The 24,255-nt window shown below is 39.3% G+C and overlaps 1 protein-coding gene across 1 annotated transcript in view; it reads left to right on the top strand.

Annotated features, from left to right (window-relative positions):
- The first annotated feature begins 693 nt into the window (after positions 1–693).
- LOC138972484 (uncharacterized) overlaps positions 694–24,255 on the top strand; it is a 39,405-nt gene continuing 15,843 nt past the window's right edge. Inside the window, exons 1-2 of the mRNA XM_070345114.1 lie at positions 694–954; positions 4,031–4,142. The gene's annotated coding sequence lies outside the window, so the exon portion shown is untranslated. The remainder of the gene's footprint in view (positions 955–4,030; positions 4,143–24,255) is intronic.

Below are 24,255 nucleotides of genomic sequence, written 5' to 3'. Positions count from 1 at the left end.
TGACAGTGCTGCCTCAATTTTCACAAAAAGCCGTATATGACGTCATCAAAGACATTAATATAAAAAAAACAACGGGTGGAGATATTATACTCAGGAACTCTCCTGTAAAGTTTCATGAAATTCGGTCCGGTAGTATTCTCTGAATCGCTACACACACACACACACACACATACACACACGCACACACACACACACACACACACACACACACACACACACACACACACACACACACAAACACACACACACACACACAAACACACACACACACATACATACACACACCACGACCTTCATCTAGATTCCCCCTCTATGTTAAACATTTAGTCCAAACTTGACTGAATGTAAAAACCGCTGAAACAGAAAGTAAAACACTCAGCAACCTGTGCGCTTGAAGAATAACAAGCTTTCCGGCGTGTCGCGAAAAAGTTCCCCGTCTACATCGATTTCGGTAAAAAGTTATGTCAGATGATGAATGAACCATGGCATGGGGGAAAAGTTATCCCAACAAAAATATATGTAAATGTTTATGTCGGTCATGTGTTAGAAGATCATGTGCTTTGCCTAAAAATATCGACCAATCAAACCGTCCCCTAGCCCCAGGCCCCGTCGTAACTGGCTCACCGGATCTCCAGCCACGGCCTTCCAAACAAGGATATCCTACTACGCTGAAATACTACAATGTCAATGAACTTGTAAACGGCTACCCTCGCTTCGTTCTTCTGATCGAAGAAGGGTGCTTGTTTAAAAGTTTAAGTGAATAGACTCAGCATTTAAACGGTTACATGTCAATTTCTGTCAAACATTTTTAGACGAGGACCTTTAAGAGTGAATCACTTCAGTTTAACATCGACCCAGACAGTGACTCAGGATGTGTGCACATTCTGGATCATTCCATCTCACATTGGCCCGGTCCCAGGCTGAACGAAACTGCGTTTACTTTGTGTGCTGGAGGTGAGATCTTTTGAAATATATTGTATATTGTGTTACTCTTTTGTAGCCATACGAAAATACTTCTGTGTCTTTATCTCAAACCATTTAACATGATAGATACGAACAGGAAGATCATGATTAAAAAACCCGGATGGAGGTAGTAGTGGCGGACAACAGACGAACAAAGAAATAAAGAAACAATAACAACCGAATAGAGAAAGATATGGAGAGACGCAACAGTAGGATTCAACTTTAACAAGACACATCAAATCAAATCAAATCAAACTTAGTTAGAGGAAGAATCTTTTGTAATGACTGTATGTTTGATGGTGTATGCTTTTAATTAAGCGTTGCTGACTATGAATGTAGATGTAAATGCTTGTATAACTGTGTTTTAATTTTAAATGTGTCAAGCGCAAAGAGCATAATTGTAAAGTTATGATGTTGCGCTATATAAATGCTCATTTATTAGTATTATTATTATTATTATTATTATTATTATTATTATTATTATTATTATTGAGACCGCTGAGTTCAATAATTATTTTCGAGATTTGCTCTATAAATCCCTTAGTGCACTGGGATTGTTTCAATAACGATATTGTCAGTACCGCCAGAGAAAAAAGAAGATTCAAAACGCACATTTTGCAACGCGCATTTGGATAGGCGTAACTGTGTGGTCAGGTTTGTGTCACTGGTTCTACTTTTGTGTGGGCTGTCTCAAGTGTGTCGTGCTTTCGTCACACGCAAACTCTTGTTTTAATTTCTGTTGGTAAATTCCAGTGTAGCGTTAAGCTAAAAAGTGATGATCTTTCATAGAGACCTCATTTAAACTCGGAGAAAGGACTGTGCTCTTAGTTATTTGCGATTCGAAACCTTCATCGAGCTTCGACAGATTGACTGTGCAGAGTTTTGCCCCTTGCCAAGGTCGACGGAAAGCACATTTTCAAAATAAATGTGGCATGTTTCTCGTGTGGTATCTTCACTCATCGGGGAGTCTGGTACTAAATATGAACGGTAAGAATGCTCTGAACCCTACACGTATTATATCCCCATCGTTTTATCGTTCACATTTGCCCAACATGTTAATTTGCTGAGCGGGATTTATGTCGTCTGCTAGGCGAACCACTGCACTGAGTCTCATTTCAAAAACAAAAATTGCTCGTCACGTTGCACTGAGTCTGCACGCATGAGGCAGGCTGGTAATACGTCTTATATATGGTAAGAACGTTATAAACCCTACACGTTTTCGATTCCGATTGTTCTTGCCTTGAAATAATAATTCGGAAAACATTCATTTACTGAACAGATGCAGTCGTATTTCAGTGTAGTCTGCTACGTGCTGATCTAGCTGCTACGCTATCGGAATAACACTTGTGTTTTCTGTTAGCTGCTGGGAATTGTATACTAACTCATCATTTGGTAATGTGGATAATAAGCTACATGCCACTAACATGGCATAATTATGAGAGGAATCTTCGCAAGTCGAAACTGAACAATTAGACACAGCGGGTTCTATTTTTAGATCAGTGGCAACTGTGGCACAGGCACAAGCAATCTGTCAGAAAAAACCAACACTTCTGCTTTAATTGAGAAGCAGGAAATTTATGGTCATAATCATTGGTATTGTAGAGAATATTAGCTACATGTCATAAATTAATTCTGAGGATGAGAGTACACTCTCGCTTAGGCAAAGGGCGGAAGAATACGCTCTTAGCCAATCAACTGGTTCACATCAGTCATGTGACACCAGTACTTACTGACAATTACTATTATTATTACATCTAACACAAATTAAGTAAACATTTACTGCAAGAACATCTGATTCCTGGCAAATGCGTGTCACTTGTGTCTGTAATACGACAATGGCCAGTAGAAGAAAAATCTACCGGACAGAATTAATAGAACGAAACAAACGAAAAAACGACTATGTAACACGGTCTTTAGTATAAAGCAGGATGCTATAAGTCGGTCAAGGTTATGAGTCAGAGCCACAGCTAGTACCGTCCTTACTCAATTAAGGCCGGGCTCGCCAGTTATTATTACGCTTTCAAGTTTCTCTTTGTGGGATGCTTCTCTCTCTCTCTCTCTCTCTCTCTCTCTCTCTCTCTCTCTCTCTCTCTCTCTCTCTCTCTCTCTCTCTCTCTCTCTCTCTGTCTCTCTCTGTCTCTCTCTCTCTGTGTCTGTCTCTCTCTGTCTCTCTCTCTCTTTATCTGTACTCTGTGTGTGTGTGTGTGTGTGTGTGTGTGTGTGTGTGTGTGTGTGTGTGTGTGTGTGTGTGTGTGTGTTGGGGGTGGGGGCTGGTGGAGGGGTGACAAAAAGGAAAAACGGTACTAGATCACTACAATGCAACGCATTCAATGAATGATAGTTTGCCACAATTGCATACAATTATGTGTATACCGGCTTACGTTCTTCTCGTCCTCTTTCGCCACAAAACGCTACAAGCAGGGCACAGATGAAAAATAGCGACAAGTGCATTTTGCAGCCGAGCTTCATGACGCGCGTAAAAGGGGAATCCCCGGGAGTTCCCATTGCTTGAGAAAATTATATAAAAATGAAAATGTAACGAAACGCGAAAATGTGGCAGTTTGTCGGTAGGCTTGATATTTATCACTCGTATCATAGGAGTACAGTCAATTCCGGTTAATCGGCCATAGTTCAGTCAGTCCCAAAAGTGGCCGATTAACCGGAATCGATTGTATTTGAAGTGTCTTCCACAAGCAGCGAAAGTGCAGAAATGGCTATTTTGACCCATTTGACTAGACAGTACTGGCCAACCAGACAGTCACGTACTGTTACTAAACAAACGGCAACGAATGACGTCACAACAACAAACCATCCCCCTTGTCTTGTCTGGCGTGACGAAAGCCGGTCACTGACAAAAGTGGGTCTTCTTGGAAGGGCCCGCCCGTGGTTCTTTCTCTGTATTCACAGTTTCATGTTTGTAAGCATAGACGACAGATCCTTGTAAAAAATGGTTCAGTTGTATTGTCTCTGATTATGCTGTGTAGGTTGAAGCATTTCAAACAATACGTACGTGTAACTATCGTAGTTTTGGTTTTGAACGCGATTTTTCTATTTGTTTCTATCAAAGCATCAACGCCGTCGCCTGCCTCACCATCACAACCAGTATAAAGAAGAAGAACAACAGCAACAGCAACAACAACGACGACCACAAGCATACACCAACAACAGCAACGTAAACGGTATGTCTAATACTGACTAACCCATCTTTGCTCCAGCCAGAACAGACTGAAAATGTAGAACAAATCACCGTTTTATAACCTTGATGTTATTCACTAAGATTTTTCTTATTTAGAAATGAACAAAGATCTAATGAGTGAGTGTAAAAATTAGTGTCCGTTTTACTACATGATGAGCGCGTCACTAAACGTTTTCCGATTATCTCTTAACTTTAAGGTGCCGAGTAAGGTGGAGTAGAATAAAATACCCCAATCTGTTATAGGGAGGCGAGGTAACTCAACTCAACTCAACTCAACTCAAATTTTATTGGCTTCAATTTTCACATAGAAGAATTTGTCTTGCGCTTGGGATTACATATAAAAACAGCATTCATATCACATTTCATGTATCACACACAGTAATCACTAGTATAGGCCTAGGCCTACAGATATATCACACATGCAAATAAGTAGTATAGACCTGCTAACTAAAATAATAACAGAGACAGAAACAAAAACTGGGCACAACATTTACACGTGTGTGACCTACTTTACATCAAGTGCCTGTGATCTATAAATAACAATAATTGCGTTTAAAATAAAACATGAATAATGCCGATGTTTGCTAACAATGAATACATAAAAAAACTAAGATAAGAATGTATGTGCTTTCATAATATGAAAGTACGTAGAGCGTGAAGTCGGCTAATGCATAGCGGGGGCGAGATGGGATGGGACCGTTCCATCTCGCGAACCGCCTCCCTGGAAAAACCCAAGATAATTGGTGGCGAGATGCGATGGCACCGTTCCATCTCGCGAACCCCCTCTCTGGCAAAACCCAAGATAATTGGGGGCGAGGTGGGAAGGGGCGAGTCTGAACGTCATCTATGAGGCCACCTTCCCAAAACAGAATTTCCGAGGCAAGCATTTACAGAAAATCGATCCTTCCCCAATTCTTCTTGTTCCAGACCTTTCTTTAAGAAGCCCCCCCCCCCCCCCATCTCCCCCCCACCACTCAACGCCCAACCTCCACAAACCCTGGTCTCAAGCAATGAGCAGCGTCACTGTCTGACTGATGTTGATGAAGGTAGGTTGGCTTCGGTCTTTTTCTTGTCAGTACTGTTATCAGGCTTTATCTTTATTTTTTATTATTATTAATTATTTATTTATTTTTATTTTTTATTTTATTTTATTTTTTTTTAAATTTTTTTGGGGGGGAGGGGGCTAGGGAACTGGGAATAGAATCATTGTTAATGTTCGTAGTTGTTTTTAATTCATTTACTTTTGACATACATGTTGCGCCTGAAAAAAATGCTATAGCTCGTTTAGCTGCAATACTTTTAAAAGAAGGACACCTCACAGTGTCGAAGGTGTCAATGTTTGAATTATTTTGTGTTAATAGCACACAAGAGTAATCTTGAATTGAATCTTGAGTTATAAACAGTTCTACATTTATTAGTGTGAATGTTAGTAGCACTACCACCACATCCGTATGCGCCGTGTTTCATAAACATGCACCGGTGGGAACAATATGAGAAGCATTTTAAGTTCATCGCGAAAAATACGAGGATGAGAGGTAGGCACGATCAGTTCTGAGTTTTAATATTAGGTATGTTCGCTGTCAAATCATGAGCCATTTGCCCAAAACATTTTCCCCGTAGTTCGTCACGTGTGTTGCCATGATATCCTCAAAGTTTCGAAGGAATCCATTGGGTCATTGCTGAAATACAGCGCTCTTTGTCATGGAAACCCCGGCGACATTGACACAAAACGGCCCCTTTTTGACCGCTTATATGATGGACACCTGCATCAGTAGAAAAGAAATACGCAAGATAGCGAAAGAAAACAACCTGTTCTGTCTAGAATATTGATTTGGCTTTGCCAAGTTGTGCTCATTCTGAATTTTCGTCGAATTTTAATTGGTAACTTATTTTTTTGTCAGGTCGATTTTGGGGATACCCTTATTTGTACAACGGTCACAACCCCCACGTTGAAGAAATCTTTGATCCGAAACATGTGCCAAGTAGCCAAGTGGAAGGCCTTTTATGGAATAGAAAGTTTGAATGAATTGACATGGGAATGAAAACTTCAGTTTGGGTTCAACAATGGGTGCAATACTGTTTTTTTTACCGATTTTATTTACCAAAAGGGCTGTCATGAAAACTCTGAGAGTACAAAACTAAAAAAAAAAAACGCAAAAGAAGAAGACGAACAAATACCAACGACGTGAAAGACGAACTGTACGGCTATCGGGAGATGAATGTAACCAGCAGGGTGCGACACCCTCGTGTTTGACTCATGAATATTATACGCAGTTACGAGGTCTAGCGTGCCTTCCGAGGCTGTATCTGGCAGGTTGGGTAAGGGGGAGAGGGGAGGGGTGTCCTGGGTTCAGTTTCTGGTAAATATACCTATCTTTCTTAAGGAGAGACCCGCCAACGTATCCCTTTCAAATACCATGGGGGGATAGGCCCCATAAACTGCGCCTTGCCGGTGTAACAGGAGAAAATTCCGCCCACGAGATTTTGATTCCGGAGTAAAAGTTTCGTACGAACATTTTACTCCCTTTACAAAAAAATTACTCCCCCGTAACACGAGAAAATTACTCCCCACGACAGGTGTGTTCCGAATAAACATTTCGTAAGAAAATGTTACTCTTCGGACAAATAAATAACGAATAAATTATTCCACTCTAACACGAGAAATGTACTGCCCAACGCCAGGTGTACGCAACTTTTACTCCCTTACAATAAAGCACACACCGTGGATCAGTACTGAAGTCCGTTTAAGCTATCAGTGTGTCAAAGACAGAATTCATCTGTTGACAAACCACCATTCGCGATCCTCTTCTGTAGCACGTTCATGTCATGTTTGTTGGAATCCATACATAAAATGGCACTATGCCTACGGGTTTTCGTATCTCATCGAGCAGTCACCTGAAATAGTCCGGATGTTTCCTTTTGGCCGCAATCGGAGTCTATTTCATCTCCTTAAATGTGTTGTTAGTTCACTGTTGATATCTATTTTAAGTCAATCCAAATCACTCACACACTGACCAATCAAGCATTCACATGCTTTACCCACCGACTTTTTCATTCCTGACATTTTTGATGCTTGACTCTCAACGTTTCTCTTGTTCTGTAAGCTGAGCCCTGGCAGTATTAATTGAAAACGTATTTGTTTGAGTAGGTGATTTTAATGACTCAGCGCTAGTGGGGAAGTGATTGATAAAACGACATTAATTCATGGCTTCAAGTTCAAGCGTCTTTTGAAACTTCCGGGTCGCGTGAAGCCCTAATTGGGACGAATACAATTGGTATTAACCGTATTAGGAAGTGACCTAGCTGTCTCGGCATTCGCTGTCATTGGGCCTTTGAAAACTCGTAACAGCAATCCTTTTTTGTGAATGAAGGAAGTTCACACTGTGACACATGTTATTTTGTAACCCCTGCCAAATCTGAGTGTAATGTCCTATAAATATGACATATGTGAGATCTATAAAATAAAAAGTTGAAACGTATTTCTTCAACAGGCAGTGTTCGGTGACACGACTCGCACACATTTCTGATCACTAATGTACTCCTCTAGCTTGCTGCCAACATCATTGCTGATCTGTTTAGTGAACACCCTAGGTTTCATCATTCCTGTGGACAATGTTAACCCTGTCAACTTCTATGTAAACCATCTGGCAAACCAGCTTAGATCTGTCGCGGTTTTTTCATGTGATGAGAACATACACTAGGGCACACCCCAAACTCAACCGCAAGGCTGCATGTTGTTCAAGGATAAGAGCATATTTTCACATAGAGAAATAACACCCACAGCCTGGCAGCTTCCTTGGCAATTTGGGAATGTTTTGACGAATTAATGTCATAACAGACACCCACACGATCTACGAAATTAGTTCAACACAAAACTCTCGCTCTTCACAGGAGGCAGACACGCTGTATATATTTGGTGTGTTGAAGGATGGTTTTATTCCGTGTATAAGCCTTGACACAGCTGCTGTGACGGTGACTGCGATTCGTTTACAGAAAGTAGGGTATGTTTCTTTCATCTGCAACACTTCTTCTTTGTTCAAAATAATTAGTCCTGTTTAATAATTTTTTGGCGTGTTGTTGTTGTTGTTGTTGTTGTTGTTGTTGTTGTTGTTGTTGTTGTTGTTGTTGTTGTTGTTGTTGTTTGTTTTGCTAGCGTTCTCAATGGCTGTAAGATTGTAATTCACTTCAAGTTCACAACTACCAAAAACACACCATTGGCTAGCGATATTAAACGCCTGACAGTATATCCGTGTCAGCAGGTTCAAAGATCCGTGTCAGCAGGTTCAAAGATCCGTGTCATCAGGTCCAAAGCACGTTTCACATATCTCAAGCAGTTCCTGTTAGGGTCCACTTCCTTCAGGGGACGACGTGAGAACTACTGATTTGAAAATAATGGATAGCGCGTCCTTTCTTATTGGCTATCAAAACGTTGACTCAACCGGATGTCACCTATCCGCCATCTTGCCCCTCCCGTCGATACCGCGACGCTAGGTCGACAGCGTAAAATCGCACCTATTGAGAAACAAAATGGCGGCAGCGTACTCGCGGAATTTCTTTGAATATGAAATTTGTTGCAATTCACTGATAACAAAATCGTTATTTCTAACAAGCTGATTTTAAACAAATTTTCACCTTACTAAATCCCCCCAAAAATAGACTGCCAACGTTCCAAAATTCAGAATGACAAAACAAGAAAGGTGAGTTGTTGGAACGTTTGTTATTGACAAAATTACGTTACAATCACAAGTATATCGACCCAACGGTCTTTTAAGTGAACAGACAAACAAATATTCACACATTTTATTCATTCATTCGCTCGGCTTCCTGGCGAGTGGGCGAACACTGATTCCATCAAGATAAGTTTTGTGTGACTATTTGTTTGTCTGTTCACTTAAAAGACCGTTGGGTCGATATATTTGTGATTGTAACGTATTGTTGTCAATAAAAACGTTCCAACAACTTACCTTTCTTCTTTTTGATTTTGTTCATCTTACTATTCATTTGGGTGACAATATTCATAACATTAAAGCTATTGTTTAACAGATATAATTTGTTGCCACAACAATTACAACAGAAGTGATAGCAAAAATATAGTTTAACGCATTTAACTAGTGACAGAAAACCATCAGATTATTGCGAACTTGGACAAACTTGATGGGTTGATGTTGATTACAAGCTGTGTACGGAACACTTTGAGGCATTGGTGTTAACTTTGTTCCCTACTCCTACACGTGTTATGCAAATATGTTTGACTGCTAGTACAGTATGAGGCTAACCAGTATAGCGAACGAGTACACATACACCCCTTTAATGTACACTACATTGGGGTGTGCACGTTAAAGATCCCACGATTGACAAAAGGGTCTTTCCTGGCAAAATTGCATAGGCATAGATACAAATGTCCACCAAAATACCCGTGTGACTTGGAATAATAGGCCGTGAAAAGTAGGATATGCGCCGAAATGGCTGCGATCTGCTGGCCGATGTGAATGCGTGATGTATTGTGTCAAAAAATTCCATCTCACACGGCATAAATAAATCCCTGCGCCTTAAATATGTGCGCGATATAAATTGCATAAACATTTTTTTTTAAATCCCTGCGCTTAGAACTGTACCCACGGAATACGCGCGATATAAGCCTCATATTGATTGATTGATTGATTTAATGCAGTGTTGCATTTTATTGATCTTCTTGTTGTGGATACCCCTCCACTGACGTCAGATCGAACGCAATAGGACCTTTTACAGCTGACCGCGCTCTGAGTAATTTCGAGTTACTCCCCTTGGGTACGGGCAAACTCGCTGTCGATACTGTTACTGGATACAGACGAGATAATCTGCTGCAACTTGTGAAAACTGCACAGCAGTTGGAACTACCGATTAGTTAGATCGATCCGGATTTTACAAGACAGGACGTGCAAGAAAAACTTTCCGAAAAACTTCGACAGATCGGATTTCCACCACGCGATCCTTTTACATCCGAAGAAAAAAGTGACCTATCAAACGCACCCAGGATCGGTGTTGTTGACATCCTGAACTATCTCAGTATCTGATTGAGAAAAAGAACGATTTCGACCAGAAGAAGGCGAAAGCTTACAAATCCTTTGAAGATATAACGCCTTTTTTATGGTCATGACTTTGTGCTCAACTTGAGATACATGTGCAGAAGTGGAAAAGTTTTTCGTCTACACCGCGGAGGTATAACCGACACAGAGGCAGACAAGCTACCTGCACACTTCCTCATATAAACTGTGCATAATCGTCAGCGAAGATGGGGACATTCTGCTGGGATTTTGCCAGTGTCCGGGGGGGGGGGGGGGGGGGGGGGGGGGGGCAAGTACTCTTACATTTCACAACATAGGCATGTTAATATTGTTATTGTTAGTATTGTTAATCCTCACTGAAACCAAGTTAAGCAGGCTGTTCACCCTCAATAATGCTTTTACTGTATTAGTACAGACAGTATGTTTGCATGCATACATGCAAATATTAGTTAGCTTCCATGAAATATTGAATATATCCCCATTTCACAGCACTAGGATGGGATGTATGGCACTTTGAATTACTAACAGTAGCACTGCCTCTTCCATACCCATCTCCTTTTTGAAAAGAGTATACCTATGGACCAGTGGCAGTGAATGGTTAATGATCATATGGGTTGCTCTGATTTCATTCATGATCAGGTACATTTGTTTTTTTAACCACACAAACACTTAGACAACAATTATTAGAGTATGAGTTTTTCCGCGTTATGATTTTCATTTAAATCCAAGTCACAGCTTCTGTTTTATGATGAGTGATGTAGTTTGAAACACTTGGACAACAATTATCAGAGTATGAGTTTTTCCGCGTTTTGATTTTCATTTAAATCCAAGTCACAGCTTCTGTTTTATGATGAGTGATGTAGTTTGAAACACTTGGACAACAATTATCAGAGTATGAGTTTTTCCGCGTTTTGATTTTCATTTAAATCCAAGTCATAGCTTCTGTTTTATGATGAGTGATGTAGTTTGAAACACTTGGACAACAATTATCAGAGTATGAGTTTTTCCACTTTTTGATTTTCATTTAAATCCACTCTGGAGTCACAGTTTCTGTTTTATGATGAGTGATGTAGTTTGAAGTGTTGGTATTAATTTTTCACTGACAATCATTCTGTGCTGGTATTCCCATTTTCACCTGCAGGGTTATGAAATATATGGGGAGAAACTTGGTCAGTAAAATCATCTTCACGCGTGAACTGAAAATTGTCTCTGTTTAAAATTACAATGTATTTCGTGAACACACCCGGAGAATGCCCTTGCGTGATTTAAAACTGCCTGCTGTGAATACTGTTGTGATACTATGAATTTTCTTTTGAGAAAAACAAAAGAATGAAAAGCTTGTAACTAGCTTGTGAATGAGCCTCTTACGTCTATGTGGGGCTAGCTGCTTTGAACTATTTTTAATGCCTGAAAAGGATAGTGATGGAAATTACTAGTTTAATATCAGGTGTGACATACTATTGATTGAACTATTTTGTTTATTAATCTGCAATTTTGTTACAACCTACTTTGTTTATTTGGTGACAAGCTAGTGGAAGGCACTTTTTATTATTATTATTATGGTGAGCTTATATAGCGCGAACCACAATTAACTGTGCTCTCCGCGCTTTACATATTAATTTCTGCCGTGTGAAATGGAATTTTTTTACAGACAGACAGACAAACAAACATTTTTTACACACAATATATAACGCATTCACATCGACCAGCAAACCTCAAGCCTGTTAGGCGAGCATTCACCTTTTTAGTGCTTGAATAGTACTGTGATGCACATTATTTATCATTTCAGTCTAGTTGTACTCATGATTACAACCAATAGTTCTTGTGATCTTGTACAGTTATGTGATGTCTCTCAGTCTTTTTCCTTGAGGCAAACCATATTTCCTTTGAACGACACATACTTCAGTTTGACCATTTGTTTTCATTTTTGTGTTCTTGTTGTATGCAACTGCAAGCACCGAGCTGTCATGCTTTGTGTCTGATTTCAGACCATATTCTTTGGGCCATTTGTATGCTGAAGTAGTTTTGTTTTTCTGCCACTTCTGTCAGATTGTGTTTTTGCAGTGAGATTCATGTTCAAAATTTTAGACAAGATTAAAAGAATGATCCTGTTTCTTAAATGCCTTTGTGTTCCTGGTTTGTAGATTATGTGTCACTTGCTGTCTAGTTTTTCAGTGAAATTGTTTTGCTAACTAGCTGCAGTATCACACTTTGGTTTATGGGGATATGAAAAAGCTACATTAAAACCATTTCTTCCTCTCTCAGCACATAAAGTCAAAGCATGGTACAATCTTTTTTGTTCCATTTATACTTATGAAGAAAAGCAGCATGTCATTTTCAAGTGCCCCCCACGAAGTGTTTTGTGCAAATGTAGTTGTCTTTGTTGACTTTTTCGATGTTGAACCTGTCGATCGTTCTTCCACATAGTTTAATCCATTTTCGGCACTTTTCTAAATTTCTAGAGGGTTTGGAAAACGGTACCCATCCAACACCGGCCATGTGTGATCTCTCACGGTCTCTTAAATCACTTCCACACACGCCATAACAGCAATGTTTGTGCACCATCGTACAGCTCCACCATTCAAACAACGCGCAAAAGTGGCTGACTTTGCCCGAGGCACAGCGGGCCAAGGTCAAGGTCGCCTAGAATAGCCTTGGTGTAAAAGGCCCTATTCAATATTTGTGACCCTCCACCACGGAATGAGTCGCATTTACATAAAGAGTTTTTTTATGCTCTATCCAGTGGTGAAAACCGTTTTAGAAAAGAGCAAAAACTGTTTGAGTTATAAGCCTGTGACTAAGGTGACCCTCACACTGATACCAGACACTCCCCGGACTTATATTAAGCCTAGCGCAGAACCGCGCGATGTGACATGCGACTCATTTCGTGGTGGAGGGTCACAGATGCAGTCGAGAGAGAGAGAGCAGTCAGTTTTTCATCAAGTCTTGCTGGATTCAGCACTGCTGCAAATTTATTTTTCTTTCGGATTCAACCGTTCTACGGGAACGAAACTAGACAATTTCTTGAACTTGATCGACAGTCATTGTTGACTTTGATCGCTAGCGCGGTCACAGAGAACAATAGTTGTTTCGATCACTGTAAAATAACAAATAACGTATGATATACCTGTTGCTGTGTCACCATTAAAGGACCACAACAGGCTATTGTAGGTGTCAAAAACGCGTGTATTTGCGTTTTGGCGTGACTTAGGTTAACCAGACATATGCATGCCGTAGGAAATTGTTTTCTCACCTTCCCTCACAGGGTTTAGTTTATTTCGGAATCGTTTAGGCCATAATCCGACGAATTTCGTGGCTGAAGCGAAGCGTTTTCGCGTTCCGATCTGGCGGCCATTGTATCTCGAACGTCCGCGAGAGTACGGAAGTGGTGAATTCTGGGTAAAATTTTCGATGACGTCAGAAGCCGTATTCATAGAAGCAACTTTAGCTGCTGAACCTTACAGTTTTGAGCCTGGGAGTTAAAATCAAGGGTCTGCGCGCGCCGTGATTTGTAATCATTTTGTGCTACAAATCACGTTAATGTCCCCGATATCTTCGTGTCATCCCAAAAGTCAAGGCACAAAAACAAAATCCCTTGACTTTTGGGGTAGCGCGACTCCGTTGGCGTTGATTTTGTTTTCTTTCTCCATATCATTACTAGATTGTCCCGTCGCTGGGAAATTCGGATCACTTCCTCCCAGTGGAAAGCTAGCAGCAACAGAGTCGGGATAAACCAAAGTCAAGGGAGATCTATGAGCTTTTTCTTCCTTTTCTTTATTGTCCCATCGCTGGGAAATTTGGGTTGCTTCCTTCGAGTGAAAAGCTAGAAACAACAGAGTCGCGCTACCCGAAAGTCAGTGAATCTATTAGATTTTTTTTCTCCATTTCTTTATTGTCCCATCACATTCCACAACTTGGACACATACCAAAACTTGGACACATGACGATATTACCACGTCTTTGACACATACCACAACTTGGTCACATACCACAACTTGGACACATACCACATCTTGGACACATACCACAACTTGGACACATACCACATCTTGGACACATACCACAACTTGGACACAGACCATAACTTGGACACATTACCATAGCTTGGACACATACCACAACTTGGACACTTTCCACATCTTGGACACATACCACAACTTGGACACATACCACAACTTGGACACATACCACAACTTGGACACATACCACAACTTGGACACATACCACAACTTGGAGACATACCACATATTGGACACATGCCATAACTTGGACACATTACCACATCTTGGACACATACCACATCTTGAACACATACCACATATTGGACACATGCCATAACTTGGACACATTACCACATCTTGGACACATACCACAACTTAGACACATACCACATCTTGGACACATACCACAACTTGACACATACCACATCTTGGACACATTCCACATCTTGGACACATACCACATCTTGAACACATTCCACATCTTGGACACATACCACAACTGGGACACATGCCACAACTGGGACACATACCACAACTTGGACACATACCACATCTTGAACACATTCCACATCTTGGACATATACCACAACATTGCACATATTGGACACATACCACAACTTGGACACATACTACAACTTGGACACATTCCACAACTTGGACATTTCCACAACTTGGACCACAAGCGCGACTCTGTTGCTGCTAACTTTTCACTGGGAGGAAGCGATCCGAATTCGCCAGCGACGAAGGAAAATAACGAAATGGAAAAAGAAAGAAAAACAAATCTAATGGATCCCTTGACTTTGGGGTAGCGCGACTCTGTTGCTGCTAGCTTTCCACTGGGAGGAAGCGATCCGAATTTCCCAGCGATGGGACAATAGGCTGAATAGAGAATTTTTTTTAATTTTTTTTACAAATCGCGGATTTAGGTTCGACGTAATTTGTACAATATTTTTTACATTTTTACAAACCACGGGTTAACAGCTCAGTTGGAGGTTTAATTGGTGCCAGTGTGTAGACATACAGGCTGGAGGAGTGGCTTAGGAGCGAGCAGATAGCTGTATCGTTATCAGCGTCTGTTACTGGAGATCGTTCTTACAGCGGCGTCCGAGTTGAGACGGAAGTGTCCCACCTATTTGGGTTGATAATCGGGGATTAATGTAGAATTGTATCCTCTTAGTCAGGTTTGAGACCCCCCGCGGGTTAGGGGGAAGAATTTACCCGATGCTCCCCAGCATGTCGTAAGAGGCGACTAACGGATTCTGTTTCTCCTTTTACCCTTGTGAAGTGTTTCTTGTATAGAATATAGTCAATGTTTGTAAAGATTTTAGTCAAGCAGTATGTAAGAAATGTTAAGTAGAGAAAGGGGGAATGTACGTTCTGGCTCACCGATTCCGACAGACCCTAAATATTAACGCAAAATAGGCTTCTGGACTAAACTTTTACTAAAATGAAACATGCGACAAAATCAGAAAAATACTGCATAAATCCATACACCAAAAAAAATACAGTAAAGTAAGGTTGTTTTGAACCAATGCCGGGTCTGTCGGAATCAGTAACCCAGAACGTACATTCTCCCTTTCTCTTATACAACATTCTTAAGCTCAATACGCTCTCTCATTTACAAACTTTACTTCATATGTTCTTTCACTGTTAGAATTATATCTGATACATGCAATGTGACTGTCTAAACGAATAGTTAACTCTTTACAAGTGATTCTATTTTTACTTTTTCTTCCCGTCCTATTTGAATCCCCTTTTTTAAAAACTGCTTTTTCAGATCTTCTATATCGAGTGGCTTGTTATATTCAGCTCGTGTTTTTGTTTGAATACTTGCTTTCTTACTTTTGTAGTCATCAAAGTCTGTTTGTATCTGTTTGAATTCTTCGTCAGAAACTTTTGAATCTTCAAGTGCTTTACTGATAGACAGTTTTAGGCTAGACAATTTTGATGATGCAAGAGTGGAAATGGATTCGTGTTTTTCAAGCTTTTTCACAATTTTTTTCATTATAGCTGATGCTATAAATGATAAACCACCAACTGCTGCTGCGACACCACCTAGGATTAGAGAAACTGGAGTCCCTACTCCGGTAGCTAACAGAATTGTTCCCGTTACACCTGCAGCTGATGCAAGGATAGTAAAACCAGTGCTGGCATTAGAAAGGCTGTTGTAAGTTGTTGAGTACTTACGTCTAGCGCGAGAATATTTTTCTAATTCATCTTCTAGTTGTTTTTGTATATTACTAATGTGTGCCAGTCTGAATTGTTGACTTTCTGCTGCACTTTCATCAATATTAGGATAAAGCTTCACACTGCTAGTCATCTTTTTAATGCAAAATATAAAATATTTATCTTAATTCTCACTGGCCAGTGTTTCTGCTAAGCTTTGAAGCTGTTCATTGCTTAACACCTTATCTGTATAGTAGAAAGCAATCAAATCAAGATAAGTAAGATTAATACTTCTTATTTCTGTTAAATTATTTATATCTGCGTTAACAACAACATTTTGGTTTGACGTCTGTTTTTTTATTGTGTTAGAATCCTTTTGAACAGCAATAAATACTCTGACTTCTTCAACATTTAATGGTCTCCAGTTGAGATTTATTCCTCTCATTAGAACAGTGTTTGTGGTTTCTTCCCTTTTCCTGACAACTATATCAAATATCATAGTTGCATTCTGCCCTATTGGAAGCTTGGGTATAAAATCGACAATGGTGTCAGCGTCCTTTTCAACACTTTGTTTTCTGTGAATGAGATAGTTGTTCTTATGGAAAGGTTTAACTGCAACTTCTCCCCTGCTGTTAATCGCAGGAGCAAGGCTAACAATTAGTGGTTTAGCATTGATTGACTTACGGAATGTGTCGTCTTTTCCAACAAGAGTGTATGGACTCACAAATTCAAACTTCATTTCCCAGTCAATCTTTTTTATAACAGGACTAAGTACCCATTTTTTATTCTGATGTTTCCACATGTAGAATGTGTCATCGACAATTGGATCAGGTACATTAACATCACGGATTTGACCTAGTTTGAGAAATCTTGGTTTCTTTTCATCGTCGATTTCCTTTCTCTTGTAATGACCAGTGTCTGTAAACTCGAATGCATACACTGCACCAACTTCAGCATTGCTCTCAAAGTCGATAGCGTCTGCTAAATCTTTCAACTCTATAGTTGAACATGCAACAGGATAAGCTATTGTAGGTCCACTCGACATTTTAATACTCAATATTTTATGGAACTATTTCCAATGTAATGTTAAACAAACAATCAACTGGTTGTCCACTTTGATTTTTCAGATCAATGTGTAGGAATTCATGACACCCTTCCTCCAAGTCCTTGAACTGAAGTGTCTTAAATGTTGGCACGTGCATTTTACAAAAAGAGGCATCACTCGGTGGAAGAATCCTAAGCAGATCAGAACGCTGATCATTAAACAGATTATAGGATGTGTTAAGCTCTCTCATGTGAACAAACAGTACACTGTTAACATCCATGTCAATGGGACGTGTTCCCTTGTATAAATTTGTAATTCCAAGCATATCAAGGAGTTTGGTTGGAAACTCAACGTTTACTTCTCTAGTTTTGGGCATAGTAAGAGTAGCAATGAGACTTGCATGATTTAAACTCGCTGTAATACCTACTGGAGCAAACAATTCTTTCTCTAAAGTGCAGAAGTCATAGTAACCATCTTCTACAGAATGTGTTTTACCATTAATTCTAACCCAGTTGTTAGCCTTTTTTTTACTGATATTATACCAAGTAACCTTGTACATAATTTCATGCAGTGCAACTTTCATTCCTCCATTTTGATTGTTGATAGGGTTTGCAAGTTTAACTGGCACACTAGTCTTCACATTTGTTAGTGTGATAAACATTTTTTATTCAACAACAAAAATGATTCAGTATAAATTCAACAAAGACGTTAAATACAAAACTGGACCATATTACAATCCAAAGACTATTTCTTTCCATGAGTTGGACTTTGCTGTAACAGAAACAGAATCCATTCGCGTTAAAGTGCCTGACCCATTCCATTCTTACCTAAATCCCCCAATCAAAAATGATAGTGTTCCAAAGATGTGGAACTCTCACCCAATTCAGTTCTATCAGAATCAGTTAAACTTTGCAATATTCTGTGCAACCACAGGATGTGGAGTGTCCTATGCAGACCACATGAATAATTCAAACTTACTGACAAAGTGTGTGTACACATTTCACGTTTACTATCAGTGCAGGAGAATCTTGTCTGAACTTCAGGCACCAATGCCGCATGAAAAGAGCTGGAACCCATTCAACAATAGGATAAACATGAAAGTGTATGAGCGTCTCTGCAATGAATTCAATATAGATTTTAAGACCGACTTTAGGCAAAAGCAAGACAAAAACCATGGCATGGGAACACTATATTTATGGGGTGTCCACAGGAGGTATAATTTTGATTACTGGCCAGGTCATACATCTTTTTCTTCAAATGTGCAGGTACAGTTAGGATCAATAGAACAAGAGCACCACAATGCATGGACTACTTTTATATTAGACACCGGCAAAGGTTTCACTGGATCAGGTGTTGAAAGGATCAATGAATCTATCCGAACATATGCGTGGTGCTTGCTAGGCTCGCAGGCACAGACACGATCAAACATAATGAGAACAAGCACAGGGTTTGGTGCACAGAAACAGTTGTTATCAAATTTAGAAGATGTCATAAACTCTGCAGTTGATCTGCCTTCCAGCATCAAAAGGTATCAAGACTCTCTCCGTTATGCAAGATCAAAAGTTGACTTTGCTGTTGGTAACGGCCTTTACATGTTACCTTCTGATCTCCAGCTGCAGATTGGAACAATAACAAATTATAACAATGAAATCATTATTGCTAGTGACACCCAGCCGCTTGGAAAGGGTGAAGAACTGAATTCAGAAATCAGAACGATGCTACAGCCATATCACAATGAACAGAAACAAAGCGTGACAAGTGAAGATCACGCTGCAGGTGAAGATCATTCTGTCACTAGTGATGATCAAGCTGTTAGTATTAGTGATGATCATGAATCGCAGAAGACTGCTCTAGTAATTGGTGGAGTGGGTGTAGGCTTACTTTTGCTTTATTCTCGTTAGCAGAACACCCGCAATTAAAACTATTAGAGTCCAGAGATGTTCAGCCATGAAACCAACAACTTTACCTGCAAAAGATAACAGCCAGCTAACAATTGAACCAATGATTCCTGGAAGTGCATCCAAAGCTTTTGCTGCTAGTTTCTTTAATAGTTCTGCAATGTGTTTGAGTTGTTTCTTTACCCATCCCGGATCAGATGGAGATGAAGGTGAAGGTGGAGGTGGAGGTGTGACAGTGCCACCTGTGAGTGTTAACACTAATGTGCTTATTGCAAATCCTAACGCAGTTAGTATACTAGCTATTGTGATTCCCTGCTCTCTGAAAAGCGTTCTAATTCTTTCAGCAAGAGTTGTGTCTTCGTAAAGGATTCTTTGAATTGTATTTTTTATTCTGCTGACCTGTGTTCTCAGTTGTTCTCTATTGTTACTTAGAACTTCTAACCTTATGGCTTTCTCCTCCTGCAAATCTTTTAAACGCTTAGAAATTCTGTTTTTTACTTCTTGTTCTAGGTTCAAATCATCAGCATCAGCAAGTTTTTGTTTCTCTTTGTTTATATCTTCATCCAGCTGACCTAGTTTTGACAGATTATTTGCTATTTCACCTCTGATGGTTTGTAGTGATTGATTAAGGGCTTCTATTTCTCTCATAGGTAATAGTTCATGTGGAGTCTTCAGTGAAGTTTCCTCAGAAAAAGAAGTCTCTATCTCTTGTATAAGTTGATCAGCCTCATCTGCAAGTTTATTAAGATCTTGCAATGGAACAGATTCTATTTGAGTAGCAGTTGGTAGTCCTAGTTCTGCTTGTTGAAGTAAGGAAACAACATGGGAAGATGATGACCGTGTGCTAGGCACAATATCTAATTGCCTAAGTCGATTAGCAGTAAGTTTTTGTTTTAGTGAAACTTTTGATAGAAACTTAGCAGGATTAGATTTATATGTAAGTTGGACTTTTTCTCCTTTATCGCTAGTTGTATATAAATGATTTGCTTCCATTTTGAACTGGTTTGGATCTAAAACATCAGGTTCTTCTCCTAAACTTTTGTAGAAATCTCTAACTTTACCTTCCAGAAGTTCATGTCGTGCCACCTCATAATGCAGTGAATGATGGTAGGGAACCAAAGGGATTGCTTCGCTCATGTCGTCCGCTGGCTCAAATAAATCTTCAAATCCACCTTCTGCCATTTGTAACTTATTTTTTATTTTGAAAATAAAAAAAGATGGCACAATCGTTCGGTTCTGTTCTTGATCCTTACAGAAGGCTGAAAGAACCTCTCGGGGTAAAAGGAATAAGGCAAACAGTTATAGTCACAAATAATCCTTCTACTATTGATCAGAATGAAATACTTACTGTTAGGTTTCCTAATCTAGGTAAGAACGATGTTATTGTACCAGGCACTGTAAGACTATCATTCAAATTAGAATTAGAATCTGGCTCAGATGCAAATAGGACTTTGGCTTATAATGTAGGAAGAGCAATTGTGAGGAAGATTACTGTCAAACTGGAAGGGCGGGAAGTGATGTCATTGAATAATGCAGATGTATTTTTAGTTTATGCAGATAATTGGTTGACTGACAATGAAAAGAAAAACAGAGTGTTTCAAGGGATTCAGTCAGACAATGGGATAAAAGTTAGAATAGGAGCCGGAGATAAAGCTGACAACAAAAAAGATAACGCTGTCAATGTTGCTTTTGGAAACAAATTTTGTATTCCACTTGACTTTGAACTCATAAATTCACATCCTCCCTTCTATCAAGGAGCATTGCGTGACAGGCTGTCATACGACCTGACTTTCAATAGTTATGATCGTGTTATGCTTTCAGAAGACCCGGAAGCAAAGTATAAGGTGTCTGGAATTTCTTTAGAGTTTGATGTTGTAAACCATCCTGAACTGGCTAGACTTATAGAAAATCAGTACAGTTCTAAGCTGCCTATCTATTATGAAAGAGTGTTGAATCACAGTACACTTTCAAAAAGCCAGGCTGATCCAATCTGGAACATTAACTTGAATACACCAGCTAGGTCAATGAAGGGAATACTTATGTTGTTTGAGGAACCAAAAGATTCATATGAAAGGCAAATAGAAAAGTTTTACAATCCACTAATCAATAGAGTATATTGCACAATTGAAGGGCAGCCAAACCAAATATTTGCATCTGGCATGCTGCCATACCAACACTATGATGAAGCAAGAAAGTACTTTACTGGAGGAAGATTGAAAGACCCAACATCTGATCTTGTGGCTAAAGATCTACATTTACACGGTGTTGGCGTAGAAGATTTCTTGACAAATAAATATGCGTTATGGCTGGATCTCAGAACAACTGACGACAACAAACTGCATGGAAGTGGAAGGCGAATTGAAAACGGATCAGAAGGAATCACAATACAAATTGAAAAGGAAGTAGGGAGTAGTAGTAAATCAGTTAAGATCTACGTGTTTGTTGTGTCAGATGCGCAGTTAAACATCTCTGAAAGCAGATTACAGGATATTGTTTATTGAACGTGTTAAAATGAAGTATCTAGATTTTCTTCCAAAAGATCCACACTGTTCTTTGATTTGTGGGGCAACAGGTTGCGGCAAAACAAGATATGTTTTGGATTTATTACAGACTGTTTACATAAATCACTTTGAACACATAGTCATATTCTGTCCAACCATAAAGCATAACAGAACATACAAGGAGAGAAAATTCATATGGTCTGATCAAAATATATTTATTGTAAATCCTTCTGATCGTCTAAATGTTTGCTTGGAGCATTATTTCGATCTTTTTCAGAACACGCCAACACTGTTTATTATTGATGACTGTGCAGCAGAACGTGACATTGTTAGAAAGAAAAGTGCACTAGCAAAGCTTGCATTCAGTGGACGACATGCATTAATATCAGTTTGGATATTAACACAAAAATACAATGCAGTTCTGAAAGACTTTAGAGAGCAACTCAAAACAATAACATTGTTCTATTCAAAGGACCGTGACAGTTTTGAAGAGTGTCTTCGAGAAAATGATGTCATTGAAAACAAACAGGAGAGAGAAAGAATAAAGAATAATCTGAAATCTTCTAAGCACTCGAAACTGGTTTTAAAAACTGATCAACCAGTTCAGTATGTATGTTTGTAGAAATCCTTGCTAAGTTCTTGTCAAGTTCTTACTCAAGTTCTTACCAAGTTCTTGTCAATTTCTTACTCAAGTTCTTGTCAAGTTCTTACTCAAGTTCTTACTAAGTTCTTACTCAAGTTCTTGTTAAGTTCTTGTTAAGTTCCTACCTAAGTTCTTACTCAAGTTCCTACCTAAGTTCTTGTCAAGTTCTTACTAAGTTCTTGTTAAGTTTTTACTCAAGTTCTTGTTAAGTTCCTACCTAAGTTCTTACTCAAGTTCCTACCTAAGTTCTTGTTAAGTTCCTACCCAAGTTCTTACTCAAGTTTAATTACTAGATTTTTATTTTATTCTGCATCAAAATAAAATGAACTGTGATGAATTGCTGATGCAGACTTCTACAGATATTGAAATCTGTGACAGTAGGACTATACCTGATAAAAAAGAAAGATTGTATTCACTTGCTGTTTGTGGAAAAACAAAACACTACCTTGGGCGGCAGTTAACTGTGGAAGAAGTACAACATCTTTCCTCAGAAGATATAGAAAAGTATCATGGACGGTATGAATCAGTGCTTGGTTCTAAGATGGTTAGAAGTATTGGACAGACTGTTATAGGTTTGTACACAAAGATTTTTGGACATTTTACACCTCTCGACTCGGAGGAAGACTTAACACATGATCTAACTCATGACCCTGTTGTTTCCAAGTCCCTCGAATCTCTTGCCTGTGGCCTGTATTATCGATTTGGTGCTTTATTAGTACCATTTGTTGCTGGATTAATTACTTTCAAACACATTAATTTTCAGAATAAAAAAGATGACAGATCAGTTGAAGCAGACAGTGGAGCAGACGAAAATACCAGAAGTGAACACAGTGACAAAGAAACCTGGTAGAGTAGAAGCAGGAAAAAAACTAGCCGAATGGAACAGACAAAAAAAGTTAAATCAAAAGGCAAAGCAGAACATTATGTCTGAAGTTGAGCAGACACCAAACATTCCTGAAGTGACTAAGGTCACACAAACTGATCAAGAATTAAAATCTTCATTTCTATCATACAGAAAAGTAGCTGTAGCAGCTGTTGTTGGAGGAGGTGGATACTTGCTTTACAAACTTTGGCAAGGCAAATATAAAGTGTCAGAAACACCAAAATCAGAAACACCAAAACCAACAAACAAAGCAGTACAAACAATAAAAAAGCCCACAGTAGTACCTGCAGTGGATTCATTTCATATGGAATAATTTTAATATTTTAATTTTGATAACATAAAAATGAGTTCTGAAAAGACAATAGTTAATCTAGTTTATCACGCTGCAGTGATTGGAGGCTTGAGTGTAGGTTACACAATGCTGGGTAAAAGTCTCCTCAGAATGAAACCAGCCGACTTGGGAAAGTTAGACTTCGAAGACGGTGCTAAACTAATTGGTGTTGTGACAGCTTCCTTTGCAACAAAAGACTTCCTGGTGAAGCAAGGAATTATTCCAGAAAATATAAACATGTAAGACAATAAAATGGCTAGCTTGGTTATGATGGTGGGAGGTGCGATTGTAAATGCGCTTGCATTTTCTGGCAGCAACTATTTGTTTTCTAAACTGCAAAATGGTGAAGAGAGGGAAAGGCACAACAAAGCCATGGAACAACTGGCGAAAGCACAGGATGAATACGAGAAGAAACGAATTGCGCAGTTAGACTTTATGAATGATAAACTCAGGCAGCAAGGACATGCAAACAAAACCTTTGCCAATGTTGATGCAGCCATTCAAGAATACTATCTTGTAACTGGAAAGAAAATGAAGACAAGTGCTCCTCCAAAACTGGGTGACTTTTATCAGCCTTCAGAAGA

The sequence above is a fragment of the Littorina saxatilis genome, linkage group LG8 (genome assembly GCF_037325665.1).
Source record: "Littorina saxatilis isolate snail1 linkage group LG8, US_GU_Lsax_2.0, whole genome shotgun sequence".
NCBI classification, from domain to species: Eukaryota; Metazoa; Mollusca; class Gastropoda; order Littorinimorpha; family Littorinidae; genus Littorina; species Littorina saxatilis.
This window is presented reverse-complemented; position numbering and strand designations above follow the sequence as displayed.